A 26361-nucleotide genomic window follows, 5' to 3' on the forward strand; every position below is an offset into this window, starting at 1 on the left:
AAACTCACACCCCTCGAAGAATCCGGCAATTTTTTGCACATGAAACCGGTATGAGGCCATGTTGGCATCTTTTGCGTCCCAATCTCCGGAACACTGCTGCACCACAAGATCTGAATCACCGTAGCAAATGATCCGGTGCGCACCGATTTCTTTTGCGACCTTGAGCCCATGGATCAGAGCCTCATACTCAGCAACATTGTTCGATGCCCCGAAATGCACTTGCGTAACGTACCGGAGATGATCTCCCTTTGGTGAAGTAAGAACCACACCGGCACCCAGACCCTCTTTGAGCTTGGATCCGTCAAAGTGCATCTTCCAGTATTCTATTTTTTGTTCCGGTGGTTTGTACTGCATTTCCGCCCAATCAACGAGAAAATCAGCCAAGGCTTGCGATTTTATGGCCTCTCTCCTTTCGTATACCGGTACATACGGTGACAGCTGAATTGCCCATTTGGCAATCCTGCCGCTAGCATCCTTGTTGCACATGATATCCGAAATAGGTGCCTCACTCACCACCTTCATGGGGTGCTCCTCAAAGTAGTGCTTGAGCTTTGTGGCGGCCATGAACACGCCGTAGGTCATTTTCTGGAAGTGAGGGTAGTTTTGTTTTGAGAGGGAAAGGACCTCGCTCAGGTAATATACCGGCCTCTGCACGGCTTTTCCTTCCTCCTCTCTTTCTACCACAACCACAACACTCACGACCCGGTTTGTCGCTGCTATGTACAACAGTATGGGTTCCCTTTCCAAAGGCGAAGCCAATACCGGTGCAGTTGCTAGCATTGTTTTTAGCTCTTTAAACGCCGCGTCTGCCTGAGGGGTCCAGACGAAGGTATCGGATTTTTTCATCAAATCATAGAGTGGCAGAGCCTTTTATCCCAGCCTGCTTATGAACCGGCTTAGCGATGCTAAGCTTCCGGTAAACTTTTGCACGTCCTTGAGATCTTGCGGTATAGTCATTCTCTCGATGGCCCTGATCTTTACCGGGTTAACCTCTATACCGCGGCTTGATACCGTGAAGCCGCGCTTTTCCTAGCAGAACACCGAAGGTACATTTTGCCGGATTAAGCTTCATCCGGAACCTTCTCAGATTGTCAAACGTTTGCCTCAGATCATCGATCAAGGTCTCTTTTACCTTAGTTTTTATCACGACATCGTCTACATAGACTTGCACATTTTTCCCGATTTGATCAAACAAGCATTTTTGCATACAGTATGGGTACGTTGCACCGGCGTTGCGCAAACCGAAAGGCATAGTGACATAGCAATAAGCCCCGTGCGGGGTAATGAACGCAGCTTTTATTTGATCTTCCTTTTTCAGGGGAATTTGGTGGAAACCGGAATAAGCATCCAAAAAGATAGCAAGTCACGACCAAGGTAGAATCGATCACTTGATCAATCCGGGGTAAAGGGAACGGATCCTTCGGGCAAGCTTTGTTGAGGTTGGTGTAGTCGATGCACATGCGCCACACCTTTGGAGCTTTGGGGTCTTCTTCTTTTTTCTTCTCGACTAGCACCGGATTGGCTAGCCACTCAGTACGCAGTACCTCCACAATGAAGCCGGCAACCAGCAATTTTGTCACTTCTTCCCCAATAATCTTTCTCCTGTCTTCAGCGAACCGGCGTAAGGGCTGTCTTACCGGCCTAGCATCCTTCCGGACGTTTAGAGAGTGCTTAGCCAACTCCCTCGGAACACCTACCAAGTCATCGGTAGACCAGGAAAAGATATTCCGATTCTCACGGAGGAAGTTGACGAGCGCGCTTTCCTATGCCTCATTCAAGCCGGCGCCGATACGAACGGTACGCTCTGGGTATGCAGGGTCCAGTACGATGTCCTTTGTCTCCTTGGTTGGCTTGAACGCCGGTGTGCCCAAGTTGCCACTCATTGCCGCTAAGCTCAACTGTGAGGATCGAGCCGGCCGCAATGCACAGCTTGCATCCTTCTTTTTTCTTCTGCGATTACCAGCGATTCTGCCAGGTTTGATCCGGCGGAAGCGGTTTCCAGCGAAATCTTGTAGTTTCCCACCACAGTTAAGGGTCCACGAGGTGCCGGCATCTTCATTTTGAGATATGCCGTATGCGTTGTGGCCATGAATGCCGCCAATGCCGGTCTCCCTAGCAGTGCATGGTAAGGACTGTCTAGGTCCACCACCTCGAACAACAGGTTTTCGACCCGGCAGTTGTCGCGTCCTCCAAATGACACATCCACCCGGACTTTTCCCATGGGCGAGCAAGGCAGGCCCGGAACGATTCCGTGGAACGTAGTGCGAGTTGGCTGTAGCATGTTCTCCGTTATACCCAGCGTACGCATGGTGTGCCGGTACATAATGTTTATGCTGCTCCCATTGTCTATCAGCACCTTGCTGAACTTAACTCGAGTCGTTGGGCCATGCATGATTGGGTCCACGACAAGAGCGTAGCCACCCGGGTTTGGCATTATCTTTGGGTGATCGTTGAACGACCAGGTAATTTCCTGATCTGACCACAGCATGTATTTCGGAATTGCCGGCATCACCGCGTTCACTTCCATGGAACGGCGATGCACGCTTTGCTCGTCAGCCTGGCTCGCAACGAACACAACACAGCACAGGTGCGGATCCTCGTAAACGTTCCGGCCTAAAGGTGCCGGTGGTGGCGGTTGGCCGTTGCCATCTTCCACCCGATGAACTTGTTGTTGCTGCTGCCGGTTCGGTTGTACCGGTAGCGCATTTGCTCCAGTTAGCGGGGGTGGTGGTGGTAACCTTCCGGTACCATGATCCCTTGCGTCTTTCATTGTGCCTCTTTCCATTAACCTCTTGGTCCAAGTGCAATCTTTCGTCAAATGGTTTGCCGGTCTAGCCGGATTCGGTGTGTGCCAGCGGCACGGCTGATCCATGGCAGATTCCATGGTGTACCTCTCATCATTTTGCCACGGTTTCTTTTCAACCCATTGTTTCTTTGGACCCGCCCACGGCTGCGATCCGGTTTTTTGCCTCCGGCTTCCGCCGGGGCTGGAATTATCCTACACCGCGGCTACCTGATGCGGACCATACCTCCGATCCGGAAAATCTTCCCTTCTTTTGTTTTGCCGGTTGTCCCGGTATTGATCCTGGCGCGGTTGGCTCGTTAGTGCCGGTTCAGCTTGAACCCCGGTTGCATTGGGTCTCCCAATGCGTAGCTATCTGCCACACGTATCATCTCTGCCAAAGTTACCGGCATGTTTCTCTGTAGCTTTTGCCACAGTTGGTGAACCTCTTCTCGCACCCATTGCAAAACCAAGCAATGGCTCCGTGCCTCGATCACCCCCTCACAGGAGTTCCCTGGTGGAGTTCCACCGGGTCGTAATCCCGGTCTCGTTTCATTGGCGCGCCGCACGCACAAGGCAAGCCGCTGCGGCTCGTTTGGTCTCCGTACGCACGCTGAAGTTGCTTACGAAAGCTTCTTCAAAGTCTATCCAACCGTTTATGCTTCCCGCCGGCAAGTTGTTGAGCTCGTATGCGTGCCGGCCCTACCAGGAAGGACGGTACGATTCTCACGGCCCAACGCCGGTTTCCCCCACTTGTTACGGTTCCTCCGCCACCAGCAATGTACACTGCGGTTACGTAATCAGCAAGCCAATCTTCCGGTTTCGTGGTGCCATCATACGTTTTTGTGTCCCGGGGCAACTGGAAGTTGCGAACCGGTGGTTCCTCTTTCATGATTCTTGGGCCAAAGCATTTTGGACCGGGAGGACCTTCCGCCTCGATCATTTCAGATAAGTACACCCTGTCCAGCCGGTGCCTCGCATCCCGTTCGCGTGTGCATCTTTCTCCTACGCGTTCCCCCAAAGGGTTCCGGTAAGCTCCTGCTTTTTCTATTCCGGAATCAGCTTCGTCGTAACGTTCCGGTACCGCGGCTCTTGCCTGCCGGTACCTTGGTGGAGGCATTTCCTCTTCAGCATAAGCCGCTCTCGCTGCACGATAATTTTGCCCGGTCTCACCTCTACCGGCATAATCATTTCCGGCGTAGCCATTTCCGGCATAGCCACGGCTTGCCCCCTGGCTTTTTCTTCCGGCATCGTGTCGCCCGGCCTGTTGTTTTCCGGCAAGAACCAGATCATACACAGTCATTTGCTGCGCATTCGCTTCTTTTTCTTTTCTTTTGTCCGGATGGGGGGACGATGCCTGCCCATGGGACTTGCTTCCGGTATTTTTTGCCGAACGCACCGATTTCGATGCTGCAGCTGCTTTGTTTTCCCTAGCAAGCTGAGCATTTTGTTCCTGTATCATGTCAAGCAACTCCCTAACTCGACCTTGTTGTTTTGCTAGAGCATCTCCGGTAAGCGAGTCACACAGCTCTACTGCAGCCCTAGCAGCTTTTATGGTTTTATCCGGGCTACTGTACTTAGGTTTTTCTACGATGCTCAAAGAAGCAGAAGCACTTTTACCGGCAAGAACCTCTTTACGCAGATCCTGATCTAGATTGCGAGCTCTAAGCCGGTTTTCCGGTACTCTAGCAGCCTGAGCGCTAACAGAAGCAAAGCCATGGGCTGCGTTATACTCACGTAGGGTTAGGTTCAGCTCGCGCTGCGCCCGGATGATGTCCGCGCCGCCGGAGAGCAGCTTCTGCCGTTGCGCCTCCAGCTCCGCTTGAGCCGCTGCCGGATCGATGTTCCGCGCGATGGGCGTCGCCAGCACGTTCATCGCCGCTTGGAGAGGAGTCTCCGGTGGCGCTGCAGATGCACCCGCAACCACTTGGTCACGCTCGATCGGAGGCTTGGCCGTGCGCGTGGACCTCGTATGTCCAGCGCCTTCCGCCGCGAGCTCCTTGCCGGTGTCAGCCCGCGCTCAACCACTCGACACCTCGACGCCGGTCGACGGCATGGCCGCTGCGAACTGAAGATCTTGGCGGGTCCGGTGCAACCAGCACCGGCGAGAGGCACTGGCGCTCCGGGACGGTGCCGTAGTAGACGCGGATGCTGCCGAACTCGATGATGCGGCCGTTCTTGGGGAACTTACCTCCGTTGGCGAAGCAGCCCGCGTTGTCGTCGATGAGGTCCAACGAGCCGAGGCGCTGGACGAGCGCAGACACCACGCGCTCGCCGGAGATGGTGAGGAGGCCCGCCCGAATATGAACTCCGAGCATAGTGCGCTCGCCGGCCCCACGGTGGGCGCCAACTGTCGTCGTGGTGAACAGACAGATGCCATGGGATGGCTTAAGTTGGGGCCGAATGTACGCTTGAGGATTCGGGGGAGGGTTTGGTGATGTAGAGAAGAGTTCCGGGTGGAATACCGGGAACTTATTGATGAACTTGGCCTTGGCCAGAGGTTGAAGATAAACAGCACAAGCACTTCTCTTCCTATTCTTAGCTCTCAGATCATAGGATTGTAAGGTAACAAATATCAAGTTGTAAGATCACCCATCCCCGCGCAAGGGTGTGCCCCCTCTCCTTTGTTGTTTTAATCATGTTGCTAGTAGAGTAGTAGTAGCTAAGGTAGTAGAGTTCAACACAAACTTGAACTCAGCCGTTGCTTAGTAGCTAAGGTAGTAGAGTTCAAAACAAACTTGAACTCAGCCGTTGCTTAGTAGCTAAGGTAGTAGAGTTCAAATCAAATTTGAACTCCATCTCTAGGATAGACGGTTCCTAGGATAGACGGTTCCTGAGTCCTATATAAGGACATGTACTCATCACTTGTAAGATAAGCTATTACGTAGAGAAATAAATCAAGAGCTTCAGCATCACTCGTGAGTGTGCATACACCGTGAAACCTAACAATTGGTATCAGAGCAACCAGGTTGGGAGATGTCGGCACCACCACCTCTCCAGCAGCGGCGTGCGTCCGCAACCCCTCCTCCGGCAAACGAGCGACGGCGATCGCCAAGTCGGGGACGGAGCGAGGTGCGACACGGCGGGGGCGAGGTCGTGGTACAGCGGGAGGTGATCCGCGAGATGACTAGCGGCGGAGGCGGCGGTACGAGCCTCGTCTTCCCGATGCTCAAGCGCGGGGACTACACCAACTGGGCCATGGTGATGGAGGTGAACCTGCAGGCGGCATCGCTCTGGGACGCGATTGAGGACGCCGCATTCTCTCGGCGAGAGGACAAGCAGGCCTTGGCGGCACTGCTCCGCTCCACTCCACCCGAGATGCATCCGATGTTGATCGGGAAAGGGAGCGCCAAGGCGGCGTGGGAGGCAATCAAGGTGCAGCACCAGGGCAACGATCGTGTCCGCGATTCACGCATGCGGCGGCTCCGTACTGAATTCGAAACGATCGCCTTCAAGGATGGCGAGCGCATCGACGAGTTCGGATTGCGCATCACGAACCTCGCCGCCACCATGCGCTCCTCGGGGATACCGCGATGATGAGAAGATAGTAAGGAAATTCCTCTCTCGTCGTCCCAAAACAGCTTGTGCGGATCGCTTTCGATGGAGACGATGATGAACCCGGCCACACTCACCGTGGAGGAGGTTGCTCGGACACCTTCGGGCCGTCGAGGATCGCCCGAACCCCGAGCGAGGGCACCACTGCCTCCGGTGGCAACTTGCTGCTGACAGAGAAGCAGTGGGAGGACAGAAGGAGGAAGCAGCGGGGAGGCGACTCTGGCGGGAACGGTGGCGGTGGACAAAAGGGTGGCAAGCCACCGCCCAAGTCCTCGCTATCGCAAGGCTCCAGGCAGCAACGCCGATCGCGTGAACCGCCACTATTGTGGCAAGAAGGGGCACTGGAAGCGTGATCGCCGCAAGAAGCAGCGGGACGAAGCCGCCGCGGCGGCGCACCCGATCCAGGACGAGAATGGCGGAAAAGCGCACCCGGAGCTGCACATGGCCACCATCGTCGAGCTCGCATCTCTCGCACCGCCGGTGCAGCCTCCTCAACATCGATCGATCCACCTCGCACCGCCTACGGGGAGCGAGGTGTATCTCAACGAGGAGCGCGCCGCGTCGTGTTCGAGCGCACGGCGCACGACACCGACGCAGCAGCGTGGTACCTCGACACGGGAGCGTCGAACCACATGACCGGCGACGAGCGGCGTCTTCGCTGAGGCCGGACAGACTGTCTCCGGCACGGTGCGCTTCGGCGACGGATCGGTTGTCGACATCTCGTGGCCGCGGAACCGTCCTCTTCGTCATCAACAACGAGCGACATCACGAGCTGGCCGGCGTGTACCGGATCCCACGGCTCAAGTCGAACATCGTCGGCATTGGGCAGCTAGACGAGCTCGGGTACCCCACCCACGTCGAGCACGGCTACATGGAGGTCCGCGATCGTGCCAAGGTCTTGATCACCAAGGTGCCAAGGACGACGAACAAACTCTACGTGGCGCAGCTCCAAATCGTGCAGCCAGTGTGTCTGGCGGCGCACGCCAATGACGACGCGTGGCGCTGGCACTCACGCTTCGTCCATCAGAGCTTCGATAGCCTCGAGAAGATGTCGAGGAAGGGAGCGGTGCGCGGTCTCCCCACCATCGCCCATGCCGAGCAGCTTTGCGAAGCCCGCATCGCGGGGAAGCACCGGCGCTCCCCATTTCCTCGCAGACAACCAAGTACCGTGCCACGATGCCTCTTGAGCTCGTGCACGGTGACCTCTCGCGGTCCAATCTCGCCGAGCAACACCGGGAGGGAAGAAGTACTTCCTCTTGCTCGCCGACGACAACATGCCGGCACATGTGGCCGTACCGCTCAAGTCGAAGGATGAGGCAGCTGCGGCAATCCGGGCGTTTCCAGTGCCGAGACGGAGAAGGAGACGCAGCCGTCCTTCCGCGCGTGCTCCGCACCGATCGGGCGGCGGAGTTCACGGCGAACGAGTTCGCCGAGTGGTGCGCGAGCATGGCGTCCAGCCGTCACCTCACCGCCCCTATTCTCCACAATGTAATGGGGTAGTGGAACGGCGGAACCGGACGATCATTGGCGCCGTCCGGAGCATGCTCAAGGCGAAATCCGTCCCGCACTAAGTTCGGGGAGAAGCGGCAGCAACGAGCGGTGTTCGTCCCAAACGCATCCTTGACAAGGAGCCCGGAAGGGAAGACACCATTTGAAGCCTGGTATGGCAGTAAAACCTAGCGTTCACTTTCTTCGCGTATTCGGGCCGCAAGGCATACGCGAAGGAGACGAAACCAGGCTTAAAGAAGCTTGAGGACCGCAGCCGCCCGATGGTGATGCTTGGGTATGAGGAAGGAAGCAAGGCGTATCGCCTATATGACCCGGAGAAGAAGTGCCTCCATGTCTCCCGCGACGTCATCTTCGACGAGGCCGCGAGCCGGGATTGGGGAGAGCACAATGACGGCTCCGCCACTCTGCTCGTGGAGAGTTGGACGATGTCGCAACCAACGGCAAGCACCGTCGAAGAAACCAGCCGAAGCGGCACCCGCATCAAGCTCTCCTTCGCCGTCACCACAGGTAGCATCGGCTCCGACTGGGCCGCCATTGGTGGGTCGGCCCATCTCTGCGGCATCAGACCAGCCCGTGCGTTTCGTCTCTCCACCAGCAGATGGAGGCATCGAGAATCTGGATGCTGGAGTTGACCCAAGTCTCGCTCGCTACCGCAACATTCGAGACTTCCTCAACCCGCATGAGGAGAATCCAGCACGGGCGGAGCGCCTCCTCCTCACTCCCACGAGCGAGCCAGCAACGCCGCCGAGGCCGAAGGAGACGAAGAGTGGCGGCTCGCCATGGTCGATGAGCCGCAGTCAATCGAGGAGAACCGTACATGGTCACTTGCTGATCCGCCGCCGGTCACAAGCCCATCGGATTGAAGTGGATCTTCAAGCTCAAGCGTGACGCCGACGGTCACGTCCTCAAGCACAAGGCCGGGCTCGTCGCGAAGGGATACGTCCAATGGCTAGGGATTGACTTCGATGAAGTCTTTGCCCCCGTTGCGCGACCGGACTCGTCAGTGCTCCCGATCGCCGTCGCCGCCCAATTCAAGTGGGAGGTCCACCACATGGACGTGAAGACTGGCATTCCTCAACGGTGATTTGGGGGAGGAAGTGTATGTGACTCAGCCGCCAGGATTCGTCGACGGAAACAACTCGAGCAAGGTGATGCGCCTCCACAAGGCACTCTACGGTCTCCGTCAGGCCCCGCGCGCATGGAACACCAAGCTCCATGCCGTGCTGGTGTCACTTGGTTTCATGCGGAGTGCTTCGGAGCATGCCGTGTACACTCGTGGAGAGGGTGACTCACGACTCCTGCTCGGCGTCTACGTCGACGATCTCGTCGTCACAGGAGGGAGCACCACCGCAATCTCAAGCTTCAAGCGACAGATGTGCAGCAAGTTCAAGATGAGCGACCCGGGCTTGCTCACCCCGTGACTCGGGAATCGAGGTATGTCGCGCTCCGGCCACATCACGCTCGAAGCGAGCGCCTTCGCGACGAAGGTGCTCGAAAAGGCGGGCATGGCTGACCGCAACGCAGCTCATGTGCCGATGGAACCAAGGCCGAAGCTCTCGAAGAGGAGCACGAATCCTCCGATCGACGTCACGCCGTACCGCAAAGCATTGTCGGCAGCTCGCGTTACCTCGTGCACACGAGGCCGGACATCGGCTTCGCCGTTGGCATGGTGAGCCGCTTCATGGAAGCGCCCACCACGGAGCACCCGAGTGCCGTGAAGCACTCGCTCCGCTACATTGCGGGGACGATCGACACCGGCCGTTCGTTCTCCTCCGCGCCGGAGGTGCACACCGATCGGCTACGACGATGCAGCATCATGCCGGTGATATCGATGACGGGAAGAGTACTACGTGTACACTCTTCTTCTTCGGAAATTGCCCGAGTGTCATGGCGAGCCGAAGCAAAGGTGGTGGCATTGTCGTCCTCGCGAATCCGAGTACATCGCAGCTGCGACGACGGCGTGTCAAGGTGTTTGGCTCGGCCGTTTACTCGGCGACTTGCCGGGATCTCGCTCCTCTCGTCGCTAATCCGCTCGTGGACAATAAGTCCGCGATCCAACTATGCAAGAATCCAGTGTACCATGACCGTAGCAAGCACATCGACACGCGGTACCACTACATCGTGGATCGCATTGAGGATGGAACTCGTCACGGTCGAGTACATCGACACAGAAGACCAACTCGCAGATATTCCGACCAAAGCACTTGGTCGCGTTCGGCTTCAAAATCTGCGAGAAAGAATTGGCGTCATCAACCTCTACCGCAACTAGATTAGGGGGAGAATTGTTGTTTTAATCATGTTGCTAGTAGAGTAGTAGTAGCTAAGGTAGTAGAGTTCAACACAAACTTGAACTCAGCCGTTGCTTAGTAGCTAAGGTAGTAGAGTTCAAAACAAACTTGAACTCGACCGTTGCTTAGTAGCTAAGGTAGTAGAGTTCAAATCAAATTTGAACTCCATCTCTAGGATAGACGGTTCCTAGGATAGACGGTTCCTGAGTCCTATATAAGGACATGTACTCATCACTTGTAAGATAAGCTATTACGTAGAGAAATAAATCAAGAGCTTCAGCATCACTCGTGAGTGTGCATACACCGTGAAACCTAACATCCTTATATAGGGGAGAGGGTGGCTTACAGGGGAAGAAACCCTAGGAAACCCTAATGGCATCTTTGACTAGACAAACTACTTTACAAAGCCACTTTGGCAGCAGGTGACGCCGGTATCTCTTTAATCAGGAGGAGTGACATCCTCCGGCTTCTTTTACGTCAGCAGCTCCTTTATCGTCATGGCTTCGATTAAAGCTGAAGTGCTTCGCTCATCCTTGTCCTCTAGCTCTTGAGAGAATCTTTGACCCGGCCTTGCCGACGTGCTACGAGTAGCTCGTACTGCGGTATACCGGCATCCTATGCTGGTAAACCGGTATCTTCTTAGCTTGTTCCGGTATACCTCTCTGGGGTTTCCGGTATAGATTTACTTAGCCAAAAGCTTAGCTTCTCAGCCCGGAATAACCTTTAAACCGGTATCTTGATAGCTCAAACCATCCGGTTTGGCATGCCTTTGGCATACCGGGGGTCATCCCCCAACAGAAGTGGTATTAAATATGTTCTGTAACAAGGTCAGGGTCTAACATAGAGAGTGCGCTGACATTTATTCTTCCTTGAGGTTGCTGTTATCTTGAGAAAAATGGTTGACGTTATCATGAACCATACATTTGGTCTAATTTAGACGCCTAGGATAATACCATGGTGGATTTTACATGGTGCAACTAAACATATTCCAAGGTTTCATATGTAAAAGTAGGAAACTGTAGCAATAGTAGGAAAGAAATGCATAATAGGCTACATGGAAGGCCTATGTCAAGCTCGAAACTTAGAAGTGGTACATGTGTTCCTTATTCTTATGAAGAAAGCAATATTGCAAAGATTGGAAGTGATATTACATATGTTCTGTAACAAGGTCTGGGTGTAACATAACGAGAGCGCTGAAGTGGAGTGGACTGGGCACCCCAGCCATACGGCTATAGAGACTGAAAAATGTTGCACATTGCAGATAACTCTGATGAAGCTACCATATCAATGCAGGCGTGTTGTAACTAAAACATTATAGTGCTCTCCAAAAGTGTAAAATATCATAGTGCCCCAGTGATTCAATTGGATGGAAGAATTGTTGGTTGTTTCACATTCAGAAATAACCCAAGGAAACTAGCAATACTATATCAGCATAAGTACATGCCAGTAAAATCTGATGTCCACAAAAAAAATACCAAACTGCTCCATAGAGCAGTCCTGTGTAGGGAGAAAATGTTGCCCATTTGGGAGAAGATATCCTTTAAAGAAAAGTATCAGATCAAAAGAGGTCCATGCGTAGTAGAGAACGTACTGGGTGCTCCCGGTACCCCAAACTAAAAAACCACCTAAATGAATTCATAAAAAAATCTGAAATTACTTTTTTATCATAGATATAGAACCTGGACGCACCATGATACAAGATTTCAGATTTAAGTTCATTTCACAGCTTGAGAGACAAAAAAAAAAGCCAAATTTTGTTGTGAACTGTACCAAATTCATTAGACCTATGAATTTGGCCCATCATTACTATAAGTATAAAATTTTCCTTTTTATAATCCCCGAGTTGTGTATCAAATTTAAATCTGAATGTCTGTGCCATGGTAGATTCATGATCTATATATATGCTGATTATTCTTCAGAATTTTTTCACAACTTCAAGGAGTGAAAGTTTAGTTTTGGAGTGCCGGGTGCACCCCAGGGAGAGGAGTAGATCCTATCTTGAGGTGAAAATTCCGAAGTGCTCCATGGAGCTGTCCAACGTAGAAATAGGCATTGCTGGTATAAGCTAAGGATTGCCCAAATGGAATTCTGAATGTTTTTTTTTTCTTATTATTATTTCCTAGTACTCACATTTACTGCAACATTGACCATTAGGTGGTATCAGTTCCAAGAAATGGCATCGGCTATCAAAAGGTGCAAATTGAAGCCCAGATGGCGTCTGAATACAACATTTTGGACTAAACACTACATCATTGGCCATTGGAGTGAACGTTGCAACATTGATTGAGTACAAAACCTCGAATCGGGTACTCATTTACCATTTCATCAATGGAAAAAACATTTCACAGGCAACATATAGTGTGTGTGATTCTAAAATGAAGAGTGGTTCGGAAACCCACTCCTGCAAAGGATATGTGCAGCTCAAGCTTTGTGTTACAAACTAATTAAGGTTTACTGAACTTATTTTTATTCCAGCACTTAGCTGAAACATTGCAACAGCGTATGGCTGTGCTAAACCACTGGCGGTTTGCATCTTTGGCCCGGATGAATAATTGTATCAATCTCATTGAGGCATTGATCAAGTAAATGTTGATCGTTTCAGTGAATGAAGACAGTAAGGCATGAGCAGCATTCTGGTTATACTCGCGGCAAAAAAAAGGGAAAGGCGAATCAAGAATATTTCCTAACTGAAGCTAACAGAGCAACAGAGACTGTTAGTGCTGCTGACTGCTGACCAAGACATCACTGATGCGCGGAAAGCGTAAAGACGGCAAAAGGTGAGCACGGACTGTCGGACTAAATCAGGAAAGAAAGAGAAGGATAAATTGGTACCTGCGGATGGGGTCGTCGTACTGGATGGAGGCTTCCCTGAGCATTTGGACGGCGTGAGGCAATCCCCGCGCCATTTCCTCCATGAATTTGGCGCCAAGCAGAGGAACTTGGGGAACCGCTTCGAGTTCGAGGTAGTCGATTGAGGGGTACCGGAAGTATCCGTCGGCGCTGGCGTGGGGCAACCCGTGACTAAGGGGGGTTGCACGGATGCTATTTTCGATGGCGGCGGCGGCGACCCCCAGCTGGTCCGCGTCAAGCACGGTCCAGGCGCGCGGCGGCTGCTCCTCTTGAATCGCCGGGAGGCGGTCGTCTCCGCGGCCAGCGAACAGCTCGAAAGGAAGCAGGAACCTCCAGAGCCACCATAAGACGACGACGGCCACCGGCACGGCGAGGGGGAGCGCAAAGAAAACCGCCGGCGCGGCGTGCAAATGGCGCGAATCAAGATTCGGAATGCAAGACAGATTGGGAGATCCGGCGTACCACAACTCAGGCATGGTCGCCGGCGCTGGTTGGGCTCCTCGCCGAGAAGGAGGGTGGTGGAAACCCGAGCGGACGAGGCGGATGTGGGGGTTCTGGCTTTTGGGGCGTGTTTTTGTTGGGTTGGTGCTGTTTGGCGATGGTGAAGAGAAGATGATCCCTGACGTACTGCATCCGGCTTTGGCCACTGACATGCGTGCCCACAGAAGAGGCGACCCCAGTGTCTGCCACTCCAATGCAAGGTGCAGTCGTTTGGTGGCTAATCCGCTGTCCGCGGAACAAAATCCAAACATATGCCTTTTTCTCTTTTTTTTTTTTTGCTCAGATAGGTCGGCAATTTTGCTCATCATCTTGCCTAGCTTTTTTTTTGAGATGCATCTCTTTCCTAGCTTTGATTCAACCGAAAAGGACAGCAGCAGCTTCTCTGAATTGATCGGGCGAGCGCTGCTTCGCGACGCGTGGCATCTCCCTATTTTATCTCCCAGACCGGCTTCCCCTGCCAGGGCACCAACGTGATTGTAAACGGAACATGTGCGGTCGTCACGGATGGTGGTAGCATGCTTGTGTCACGTGACCACTGCAAAGCTTTTAACACGGCCACTCCCTCGGTCCTCTTTAACTTAAACTTTATTAACTTTGACAAAAAAAAGGTTTTAAAAAATAGCAGCATTTATGATATGAAATTATTATTGCTAGATTTATCTTTACACGTAGTTCAATAATATAGTAATTTGATGTCACTTATGTTGCTGTTTTTTGTGTAACAAATTCATCAAATTTAAGAATGTTTGACTTTTGAAAAAGAAAAACGTACACTTATTCGCGGATGGAGGGAGTAATTGCGGGCACTATATCAAATTCAAACACTCAATTTGAAAGTTTTAAAAAATATTGTAAAAATATCATAGATGTAGCCAACGATGGATACTATGTACAAGTGTCAAAATTTTCAACGCGAAATACCTTGTGGTATATGCCCGGCGAATATGGCAAGTCAGACGACAATATTTGTCTTTGTCTTTTTAGTGAGCCTTACAAAATAAGTATTTTGTATTGCTTTTTTTTTTTTGCACGGTGGTAGAATACATCGTCCACTACGTCCAGGGCTGTTTTCCAGAATTATGTGAAGCTTTGAAATCGATTTTTCAAAAACTTCAAAATAAAGAGCTACAGTAGTCCGAGCTTCAAAAGACTGCATTCACACTACTTACGGTTAGAGAACCAACTTGAGGTTGGGTGGTTAGGAGGATGGTTGTATCCCCAGCCCACCAGAGTTCAAACCCTAGGTTTGACATCTGTGTGTCTCATAAAGGCGGAATATTCATTCAGTGGGAGGCGACGTTCCCGTCGACAGCGAGGCGCCTGTGGTGACTTCGTCAATTTCAAGATCCAATCCGCTGGCTCAGTCTTCCGGAGGTGCTCATAGGGGTAGGGTGTGCGTGTGTGCGTTCATAGGGGTGAGTGTACGTGAGCGTCTACGTTTGTACTGTGTTTCTCAAAAAAAAAAAAAAACTACTTACGGTTACAATTGTAGCTATTATTCATAATAATGTACTGTAACAGTAATTACTAAATGATTGGCCATTATCTGGGCAGGTTGAGAGAGAGAGCGCGTGTGCGCCCTGATTTATTTAGCTCCAGAGCACACATTTCTTACATCAAAAGGGATAATGTAAGTGCGGAGCATTAGAGCATCTCCAGTCGCCCCTCCTAAAGCGCGCCAGATTTAGGGTTTGGGGATGCTGTTGCTTCGCGTCGTGTTTGGGGCGCGTCGCTCCCCAGTCACGTCCCCCAAACAGAAATTTAGTTTTTTAAAATTTAACCGAAAACAGTCCAATTTATTCAAATTTGTTATATATTACATTGATTTGAACGAAATTCGATGAAATTTAAACCTAAAACTAAACTAGTAGTACTTGCGGCGCCTAGAGGGGTCGTAGTACTGATGAAAGTTGTACATGCTGTCGTCGACGACGTCCTGCTTGCTTCGCTCGTCGACGGGCTCGTCCTTCACCGTGCCGCTGGCGTCCTCGTCGACGGGCTCGTCCTTCACCGCGCCGCTGGGTCCAGCTTCGCCGTCGTTGGTGAAATCGACGAGCGGCATGCCGGCGTCACTGATGGACATGGCGATCACGTCGTTGATGTCGCCCCTCCAGGCGTCTGTGTCGTTCAGCGATGCCATGAACGCCACGCTGTACCCCAGGCAGTCCTCGGGGTCGTCGCTGCTGGCGATGAGGCGCTGCCGATGGAGGTACTCCGCCACCTTCGCGGCCTCCTCGTCGTCCTCCTCCTCCTTCACCTCCGGCTTCGGGACGAGGAGGGTCCTGCCACCGGAACCGGCGCGTCTCTGCTGCTGCCGCGCCGGTTCGCGGATTGTGATTTCACCGCCACTGCCGCGCCTCCGATTTGTGGGTGGCATCGTGTACTCCTCCTTTACCTCGCGCTTCGGCACGGTGTACGGGGAAGCGCGGTGAGAGGACGGCACTGACCGCGCCGGTCCCGATGAAGACGAATGGGAGGAGGACGAGCTCGTCCTCCTCGGCTGCCAGCGCGAGGGAGCCCTAGGCGATGGTGGCGGCGCCTCTGGCATTGATAGCCTTGGGCCGTGGTTGCGAATGTCATCGATGACGGCGGGGAGGATGCGCCCGGGAATTCCCCAGAAGCGGATGCACCCCTCCCTGTTCCAGGTGTTTGACCTCCCGGTGAGGCCGACGGTGCTGCGCATGTTGGCGTCGTAGCTCGCCTGGAAGAAGTCCCACCACCATGCGTCATTGCCGGTGGGGGCCCAGGTGGGATCGACGCGCTCCTCGGCGGTGAGGCATAGGCAGTGGACCCTGATCTCATTCCTCCACCTCTGCGTGTCCGGCGCCGGCGGCGGCGGGACACCGATCCCGTTGTCCACCATCTTCTATCCGCCGCTGCTTGGCAGGCGCATGTCCGGCGGGACTGGGTACCGCGCGTGGTACAGCGCCCACGCCTCCGCCACGGTGAGGCTGCCGCACCCGAAGCCGTTCGCGGCGCGGACGTTCTTCCGGGAGGACGACATCGGCGAGATCTGGGGCTAGGGCTGGTTGTGGGAGCGCGGGAGAGAGCGGCGCGAACGGTGTGGAAGGGACGAGAAGAAGGGGCGCCTTTTGTACCGCAGCTGCAGGCGAATCGGCAGCGGGAGCATTGGCCGCAATAACGCCGGCGCGGATGGCCACGCGGCCATGCACGACGAGACGCTTCACTGCACCGCTGCGAAAGCTGCGCCGCCATAACTACGCCGCTTGACCAGAGGTAGGCGACGGGTTTAAACTTCTGTGTCAGTGATGCGTCGGGCCCGCCAGTCTCGATATGTTTCCGCGCTCTGTCCGGCGCGCCCGAAGCGTCCCCTGTGAAGCGGGGACGGCCTCAGGGCGCCGAACACCGTATTGGGCCACGCCGGGCGAAAAAGCTCTTTGGGACGCGCGGCTGAGGGAGGTAAAATAGCCGGCACGCCCCAAAAAGCTTTGGGCTGCTTTGAGGGATGCAACTGAAGATGCTCTTAGACCACACTATGTGATGTGTGTTTGGTTCAAAGGAAAAACGTGTGGCAGTTTGGTATCGGTGAGTCTTGGCTTCTATGTGTGAAATTGCTTTGCATGTTAGCCCATGCATTTAAAAATACATGCATGCAAATTTCTGACATCTTCTCTTTCCATTGTTTTCGCCATGCCATGTGGGCTAGTGTTGCATATTGTCATCCATGTCCATTGGATACTTTGAGGTGATGATTGGGGTTTGAAAACACCAGAACGACGAAGAGAAGTTTGGATACAATTGTTGACGACACCCTCCGATCTTTATTTTTTTTGACCGGGGCTACGGCGGGCTTACGCCAGCCTGAACAACTTAAAAACAACAAGTGTACATGGGATCATTACACGTTTTTAGAGGGAATGAGAGAAGCAGGGGGTTGGGGAGGTTCAAGGCGGGTCAAACCCATTACACCAATTATTAAGAGAGGAGGAGGGAGAGGGGGTGGTACAATGATGGGCCCAGAGTCTAATGTCCTCAATGCACCTACGGGAGACAAGAGCAATGTCTTCAATAACGCCATTGAAGGTCCGGGCGTTTCTTCTCTTCCAAATATTCCAGGCGATGGCGGTACTGATGGTTGTTTCCTCATAGCTTCTGCATCGCGTTTCCCAAAGGTCGGTGAGGTTGGAGGGCCCCCCAGTGTCGAAGTCCGGAAAGAAGAAGCTCCAAACTTCCCGGGCGTGGGGGCACAATAGCAGCAGGTGATCTGTATCTTCATCTTGGGAGCAGGAGAGGCAGGCAGCAGTGGTGCTGAGGCGATGTCGGAACCGGCGTTCATTGGTGGGGAGACGCTTCTTCCAGGCGAGCCAACAGAAAACTTTGCACTTTAGGGAGGCATCACTCTTCCAAACCTTTTCTGCAACCTCATCAATCTGCAGATGCCTGAAAGAATTGGTATAGACACTTTTGTTCGAGTGTTTTTTTGTTAGTGAGGCGGTCGAAACGAGTATCCGGAGAATCGTGTCGCAGGACCACAGAGCTAAGCTCGTTGGCAAGGGTACGGAGGTCAGCCTCCGCGGCCAGCGAGAGGCGCGGTCCAAGGGTGCTGTGGAAGTCAGGTGTCAGAGCCGTGGCAACATTAATATTAAGGCGGGTGGAGTGGGAGAAAAGGTCAGGGAAACGGTCCTGAAGGGGGTTATCACCAATCCAGAGGTCAGCCCAGAAGGCAGTCGAGACCCTATTGCCGACAGAGACTTTGGTAATGGAACGGAAGACGCCAAGACCAGCCGCGATGTCCTTCCAGATGGGGGTGTCAAGGTGATGGGTGTCTCCAAGATCCCTGGAGTCATTCCAGCCGTATCTACGGCGGAACCAGGAAGCCCAGGGAGCAGGGGTGTCAGAGTGGAGTTTGGTGAGGAATTTTGTTAGAAGGGCGGAGTTCTGTGATTGGATGGAGAGAATGCCAAGCCCCCCTAGGTTTTTTGGGACGCAGACGTCCCCCCAGGCGACTTTGCAGTTACCTCCATGACATGTTTCTTCCCCGGTCCAGAGGAAAGCTCTCCGCCGTTTGTCAATAGCCTCGATGACTCCAGCAGGAAGGAGCCCAGCGGCCATGGCGTGGGCGAGCATGGCCGTGAGAACGGAGTTTACGAGGATCAGGCGTACCCCAATAGGGAGGCACCGACCTCGCCACCCCGATAAGCGCATGTCGCTCTTATTAATAATGGGGGCAAAATCCGAGGGTCGGAGTTTGTAGGTAGAGAGGGGAAGCCCAAGGTAGGTCTGGGGGAAAGAAGAGACAGTACACCCAAAGGCGTTGGCCATGGAAAGGGTCGTGGTCTGGTCAGTCTTAATGGGAACGAAGGTACTTTTGTGGAAATTGATGGTGAGGCCAGTGGCCGCAGAGAAATCATTGAGGACATTCTTGAGTTTCGCAACATGCTCAGGGATTGCCCGGATAATAATGAGGGTGTCGTCGGCATACTGGAGGACAGGGCAAAGGAGGTCGTCGATGAGAGGATGTAAGAGAAGGCCGTTACGAGAGGCCTGGAGAATCATCTGTTGCAGGACATCGACGATGATATTAAACAGGAAGGGGGAAAGAGGGTCGCCCTGCCAAAGGCCGCGGCGGTATTGGATCCATCTGCCGGGCACACCGTTAAGGAGGACCGCCGTCTGCCTTGTCTGGTTGAGCATTTTGATCCAAGAGTGCCAGAGCTCCGGGAAACCTTTGGCAAGGAGGATGCGGTCCATAGCGTCCCAGCTGATGGAGTCAAAGGCTTTGCGGAAGTCAAGCTTGAAGACAGTGGCGGGGGCCGCACGCTTGTGACAGCTCTGGACAATGTCAGCGGCGTACACAAAGTTTTCGGCGATACAGCGCCCCGAGATAAACCCAGTTTGGTCAGGGTGAACAAGGTAGGGAATGAGGTCATGGAGCCTAAGAGTAAGGCATTTAGTGTGCACTTTGAGGTAACAGTTTTGAAGCGAGATGGGACGGAAATTATCTGGTTTGTTGGCACCTTCCTTTTTGGGAAGAAGGACAATGTGGGACTTGTTTATGGGCCTCAGGTCGGAAGAAAGGTTGTGGAAACTTGAGAGGGATTTAAAGAGAGTCGATTTGACAAGATCCCAATTCTTTTTGAAGAAAGCAGGCCCAAAGCCATCCGGCCCGGGGCTAGAGTTGTTGTTCATGGTGAAAAGGGCAGATCGAATCTCTTCGAGGGAGAAAGGGCGGACTAGGGCAGTTGCCTGAGAAGGCGTGAGAGATGTGGAGGAAACAAGGGTGGTCCAGTCAAGGTGATCGATATTGTTGACCGGGGTGCCAGGGAGATTTTTGAAGAAATCATGAAGTATCGCGGCTTTTGCCTGATGGGAGAAAACCACATTACCGTCCCGATCATCAAGGTTTTTAATTTGGTTCTTGCGAAGGCGGCCAGAAGCGCAGAGGTGGAAGTACCGGGTGTTTTCGTCACTGAGAATGCAGTTCTTGATCTTCGCTCGTTGCCGCCAGTAAGTCGCCCTGTTAGAGACTTTTTGGCTGAGGGCAATTTTGGCAAGGGAGCGGAGGCGGCTTTCAAGAGCAGAGAGGTTTCTATGTTCCTCTAGATGATCCAAGAGAGAAATGACAGCGCGGCAATTGAGAAGGTAAATGGGCGGGAGCTTGCGATCCCTAGCCCAAGCCCTAACTGCCGAGCGAACCCGTTTAAGCCTGAGGCAGAGGCCGCTAACGGCAGAGAGGTGGGAGTGCCTAGGGCCAACACTGTTCCAATTGGCGCCAACAAGAGTTGCAAAGGAAGGGTGGGTAAGCCAAGAGTTTTCCATACGGAAGACGGTGCTGCGGGGGGCTCTAGAAGAAGCAGTTAGGTGGAGGGGAACGTGATCAGAGGTGGGGCGAGCAGAGGAGGTAAGAGTGGAGTCTGGCAGCGGGAGGCTCCAGTCTTGGTTGACCAGGACCCTGTCGAGGCGAGCCAAGATAGGAGGGTCTTGCTGGTTGGACCAGGTGAACTGACGGTCGAGGAGCGGGATTTCCAAAAGGCCAAGGTTGTTGATAAAATCGTTGAAAAGGCTCGCCTCAGAAGTGTTGAAGTTGCCATTCGACTTGTCGCGGGGGGTCCTGATAAGGTTGAAATCCCCCATGATGGCAGCCGGCCTAGAGACCGTAGCGAAAGTTTGGGCCAGAGAGTTAAGGAAATCTTTTTTCTGGTCATGGTGGCAAGGGCCATAGACGTTGATAATAGTGAAAGAGAGGTCGTCCGGACGCCAGGAGAAGGTGGTGGTGATCGAGAAGTCGTCAATGGAGTGGTGGAGAAGTTGCAGGTGTCTGTCATCCCAGGCAGTAGTTATGCCCCCAGAAGCGCCGACTAAGGGTTTAAAGACAAAGGATCGAAGGTTCGGCGGGAGGAAGGAGGAGGCAAGGAAGGAGGAAATGTCAGTGAGCTTAGTTTCTTGTAAAAGCAGGATGGATGGGATAGCAAGCTCGATTGCTGCCCTGACATCATCGCGCTTTTTCCGCATACCAAGACCACGGATATTCCAGCAATCAACTAGGATTTTGCTTAACATAAGGAAAATAAGGAGCACCCGAAAATAGATGAAAGGACAGCACCTAACAAAATGTAAGGTTGACAACCAGAGGTTAAGACAAACGAAAAAGAAGCGCCAAACATAAGGAGCACCAATCAGGCAAGGTCTAAGCATCTTAAGGTTCAGGTTACAACACAGGTTACAACACAGTAGACAAAGGCCAACAAGCTGGCCCGAAAATAACCAAACAGGGGTGGCAGAACCGGTCGCCGAGAAGGAGGGACGCCCAGGATAGGTAAACCTGACTTGGTTAGAGAGAAAGCCCAGATCAAACCATGTAAAGCAGGAAGGGTGGCGATGAAGCAGATGATCGTTGTTGAGGACGATCATGGGGACGCCGAGAGCACCGGGGACGAGACAGGGGCGAGTCTGAGGTCAGCGCAGGGGATGTCGCAGGCCTTTGCGAGCATGGCAATGTCCTCAGCTGGCAGCTCGGGATCCTCTTCGATGGAAACGGCAAGAAGGTCATTATCCGAGAGCTCACCGCGATGGCGATAAGTTTCAGCAGCAGCTCCATCAAGGAGTTCCTTCTTCCGAGCAATAGCCCTGTCCACAATTGATGTAGGGATTCGTAGCATAGAAAACAAAAAATTTCCTACCGCAAGAACGAATAACAAGCCAAGATCTAATCTACTAGATGGTAGCAACGAGGTGAAGATCAACATACCCTCGAAGATCGCTAGCGTTAACGAGATAAATCTCGTGGTGGATGTAGTCGATCACTTGCCGCTTTCAAAAGCGCGTAGAAGATCTTGACGGTGCCACAATCGGGCAGCACCTCCGCACTCGGTCACACGTACGGTGTTGATGACGATGTCCTTCTCCCCGTTCCAGCGGGCAGCGGATGTAGTAGATCCTCCTCGGAATCCCGCCAGCACGACGGCGTGGTGACGGTGGTGGTGGAGATCTCCGGCAGCGCTTTGCCATAAGCACCGCGGGAGAAGAAGGAGGAGGGAGTAGCTAGGGTTTGGGAGAGAGGAGGGGCACTTGGGCGCCGGCCTTGGGTGCCCTTGGTGGTGCGGCTCAAGAGGTGGCCAGCCCTCTCCCTCTCCCTCTCTTTATATAGGTGGAACCCCCTAGGGTTTGCCCAAAATTCGAATAAGAGTCCAACTCAAAAACTTCCATATGGGTGAAACCTAGGGGAAGTGGGACTCCTCCCTTTCCTTCTCCCTTGGCCGGCCAAGGTGGTGGAGTCCACTATGGACTCCACCTTCCCTCTTGGTTGGCTGGTTAGGGTTGGTGGAGTCCATCCGGGACTCCACCTTCCATGGTGATTTCTTCCGGAAGGTTCTAGAATATTCTAGCGCCTTCCATAAATGCACCGGATCATTTCCAAACTTGGAAAGTGACTTCCTATATATGAATATTATTCTTCGGACCATTCCGGAACTCCTCGTGATGTCCTGGATCCCATCCGAGACTCCGAACAACATTCGAACTCCATTCCATATTCCATATCTACTTAAAACGACATCAAACCTTAAGTGTGTCACCCTACGGTTCGAGAACTATGCGGACATGATCGAGACTCCTCTCCGATCAATAACTAATAGCGGGACCTCGGAGATCCATAATAGCTCCCACATATTCAACGATGACTTCGTGATCGAAAGAACCATTCACATAAAATAACAATTTCCTTTGTCTCGCGATATTTTACTTATCCGAAGTTTGATCGTCGGTATCTTCATACCTAGTTCAACCTCGTTACCGATAAGTACTCTTTACTCGTACCGTGATATGATATCCTTTGTGAACCAGTCACATGCTTGCAAGCTAATTGGATGTCATTCCACCGAGAGGGCCCAGAGTATATCTATCCGTCATTAGGATGGACAAATCCCACTATTGATACAAGTGCCTCAACCCTATACTTTCTGAACACTTAATGCCACCTTTATAACAACCCATTTACGCAGTAGTGTTTGGTGTCATCAAAGCATCCATCCGGTGTAGGTGATTGATACGTCTCCAACGTATCCATAATTTCTGTCGTTCCATGCTTGTTTTATGACAATACTTACATGTTTTGCTTGCACTTTATAATGTTTTTATGCGTTTTCCGGAACTAACCTATTAACAAGATGCCACGAGTGCCGGCTTCTCGTTTTACGCTGTTTTTGGTTCCGTAGAAGGCTGTTCGGGCAATATTCTCGAATTGGACGAAATCAACGCCAAACCTCCTATTTTTCCCAAGCATCCACGAACACCGAAGAAGAGTCGGAGAGGGGCCGGAGGGCCACTGCAGACCATAAGGCGGCGCGGCCTGGCCTGGGCCCGCTCCGGCCTATGGTGTGGCGCCTCCAGGTGCCCCCCTGCGCCGCCTCTTCGCCTATAAAATCCCTTTCGACCTAAAAACGCAGTACCACTTGACGAAACTCCAGAAAGACTCCGTGGGCGCCGCCACCATCGCGAAACTCCACCTGGGGACGAAGTCTCGTCTCCGGCACCCTCGCCGGACGGGGAAGTGCCCCCGAAGCCATCTCCATCAACGCCATCGCCTCCATCATGCTCCGTGAGTAGTTCCCCCATGGACTACGGGTTCTAGCCGTAGCTAGTTGGTATTCTCTCCCCATGTACTTCAATACAATGATCTCATGAGCTGCCTTACATGATTGAGATTCATCTTATGTAATCGGTGTTGTGTTTGTCTGGATCCGATGGATTGTTACATTATGATTGTCTATCTACAAAGTTTATGAAGTTATTGTTGCTGCAATCTTGTTATGCTTAATGCTTGTCACTAGGGCCCGAGTGGCATGATCTTAGATTTGAGCTCTATACTTATTGCTTAGATTGTATCTACAAGTTGTATGCACATGTCATCTGTCCGGAACCAATGGCCCCAAGTGACAGAAATCGGGACAACCGGAGGGGATGGTAGTGATGTGAGGATCACATGTTTTCACTGGAGTGTTAATGCTTTGCTCCGGTGCTCTATTAAAAGGAGTACCTTAATATCCAAGAGATTCCCTTGAGGCCCGGCTACCACCGGTCGGTAGGACAAAAGATGTTGTACAAGTTTCTCATTGCGAGCACGTATGACTGTATATGGGAAACATGCCTACATGATTAATGATCTTGATATTCTCGTCTTAATGCTATTTCAATCCTATCAATTGCCCGACCGTAATTTGTTCACCCAACACTTGTTATTGGAGAGTTACCACTAGTGTAGATAGTCTGGGAACCCCGGTCCATCTTTCATCATCATATACTCGTTCTACATGTCATTGGAAGTAGTATCAACTATTTTCCGGTGCCATTGCTCTCATATTACTATTACTGTCGCTGTGTTATCATGTACTATTGCTCTCATATCACTGCTACTTTCACATCACCCTTGTTGCTAGTGCTTTTCCAGTGTAACTGAATTGACAACTCGCTTGTTAAGGCTTATAAGTATTCTTTACCTCCCCTTGTGTCGAATCAATAAATTTGGGTTTTACTTCCTCGAAGACTGCGTTGCGATCCCCTATACTTGTGGGTCATCAAGACTATTTTCTGGCGCCGTTGCCGGGAGGCATAGCTCTACTCATAAGTTCACCTGGGGAGTACACTCTACCTCTCTCTGTTTTTATTTTGTTTTATTTTGTTTTGCTTAGTTTACTTTTGTCTAGTTTATTTGTGCTTAGTTTACTTTTGTCTAGTTTATTTTTGTCTTGTTTTATTTGTCTCATATACCCAAAAATCCATAAAAATTTGAAAAACCAAAAAATTAAAAACGCACGTTATGGGAGAACCAACAACCTACTTGGAGCTTGTGGAATGTTATAATTGTTATAGAGAATCAAGAACCGGTAAAATAATGAGTGCTATGATAGAAAAACTCGAATACAATTGCTGAAATCTTGCTTAAACGCCATGATATAAACTGTTGCTCTCAACAGACACTAAACATCTTAAATTTCAATGTGGTTTTAGTGAGGAATTTTTTATTAAGAGCTATAATCGGAATTGCTATATTCATTATGGGTTCGAAGAGGTAGAACAATTTGTCTTATTTATGGGAGCCTCCGAGATAGAATCCTTCATGGTTGAGAATTATGAAACTTGTGTTGTTTGTAAGGACCTTAAAGATTATGTCTCTACTATCCTTAATTCTTGCATAGAATGCTACAAGTAGGAATCCTTATATCCTTGATTATAAAGAGAGACACATTAATGCACAAGAATGCACTCACAATTTGCAGGAACCGGTGGAAGAAGAAATTGATGAACCTAAAAGCTCATTGGATGAAAAAGAGGAGGAAATTGATGAACCTGAAAGCTCATTGGATGAAAAAGAAGAGGAGAGCGACGAACAAAAAGAGGAAGAATGGATTAGCTACCCATGTCAACCTTCTAATGAGAGTAACTCTTTATCTCTTACACTATTTGATTGTCCTCCATGCTTACCGGAAGAGGTTGAATGTTATGTTCCTGTGGATTCTCTTGAAATAGTACCTATGAGTAATACTTGTGAGAATGATTATGCTACTGTTATCTATGATAATCCATGCTACTTTGATAAATCTTATGATAATGCTTTGTTTGTGCGATGTCGAAATGCATGGTACTAAAGAATTTTGCTTGGCAAATGTTTATGATAAAGCTCTAGATGATGGTCCTATGTTACTTGATAATATTAATTGTACTACTAATGAAAATGGGATTGGAGAGTTCTTGACTTATTCTATGAGTCCCATATCTATTGAGATTGATCAACTACCTTGTTATATTATTAATAAAAGTAAGTTTGAAAGTTTTAATTCCACAATTCTTGAACTTGATAAAAATTATGTGTTTGGAAATCATGAAAAGTATGCTGCATGTGATAGTTATATTGTTGAGTTTGTTCATGAAGCTACTGAAAATTATTATGAGAGAGGAAAATATGGTTGTAGAAATTTTCATGGTACTAATACACCTCTCATATGCTGAAATTGTTGAAGTTATACTTGTTCTATCTTCTTATGCTTGTAACTTTGTTCTTCATGAATTTGTTTGTGTACAAGATTCCTATGCATAGGAAGCATGTGAGACTTAAATGTGTTTTTAATTTGCTTTTTGATGCTCTCTTTGCTTCAAATACTATTTCTTGGGAGTGCATCATTAAAGCTCGCTGAGCCATTCTTAATGGCTATAAAGAAAGCACTTCTTGGGAGATAACCCATGTGTTATTTTGCTACAGTACTTTGTTTTATATTTGTGTCTTGGAAGTTGTTTACTACTGTAGCAACCTCTCCTTATCTTAGTTTTGTGTTTTGTTGTGCCAAGTAAAGCCTCTAATCGAAGGTTGATACTAGATTTGGATTTCTGCGCAGAAACAGATTTCTATCTGTCACGAATCTG

This window comes from Lolium rigidum, chromosome 7, assembly GCF_022539505.1.
Source record: "Lolium rigidum isolate FL_2022 chromosome 7, APGP_CSIRO_Lrig_0.1, whole genome shotgun sequence".
Classification (NCBI taxonomy): domain Eukaryota; kingdom Viridiplantae; phylum Streptophyta; class Magnoliopsida; order Poales; family Poaceae; genus Lolium; species Lolium rigidum.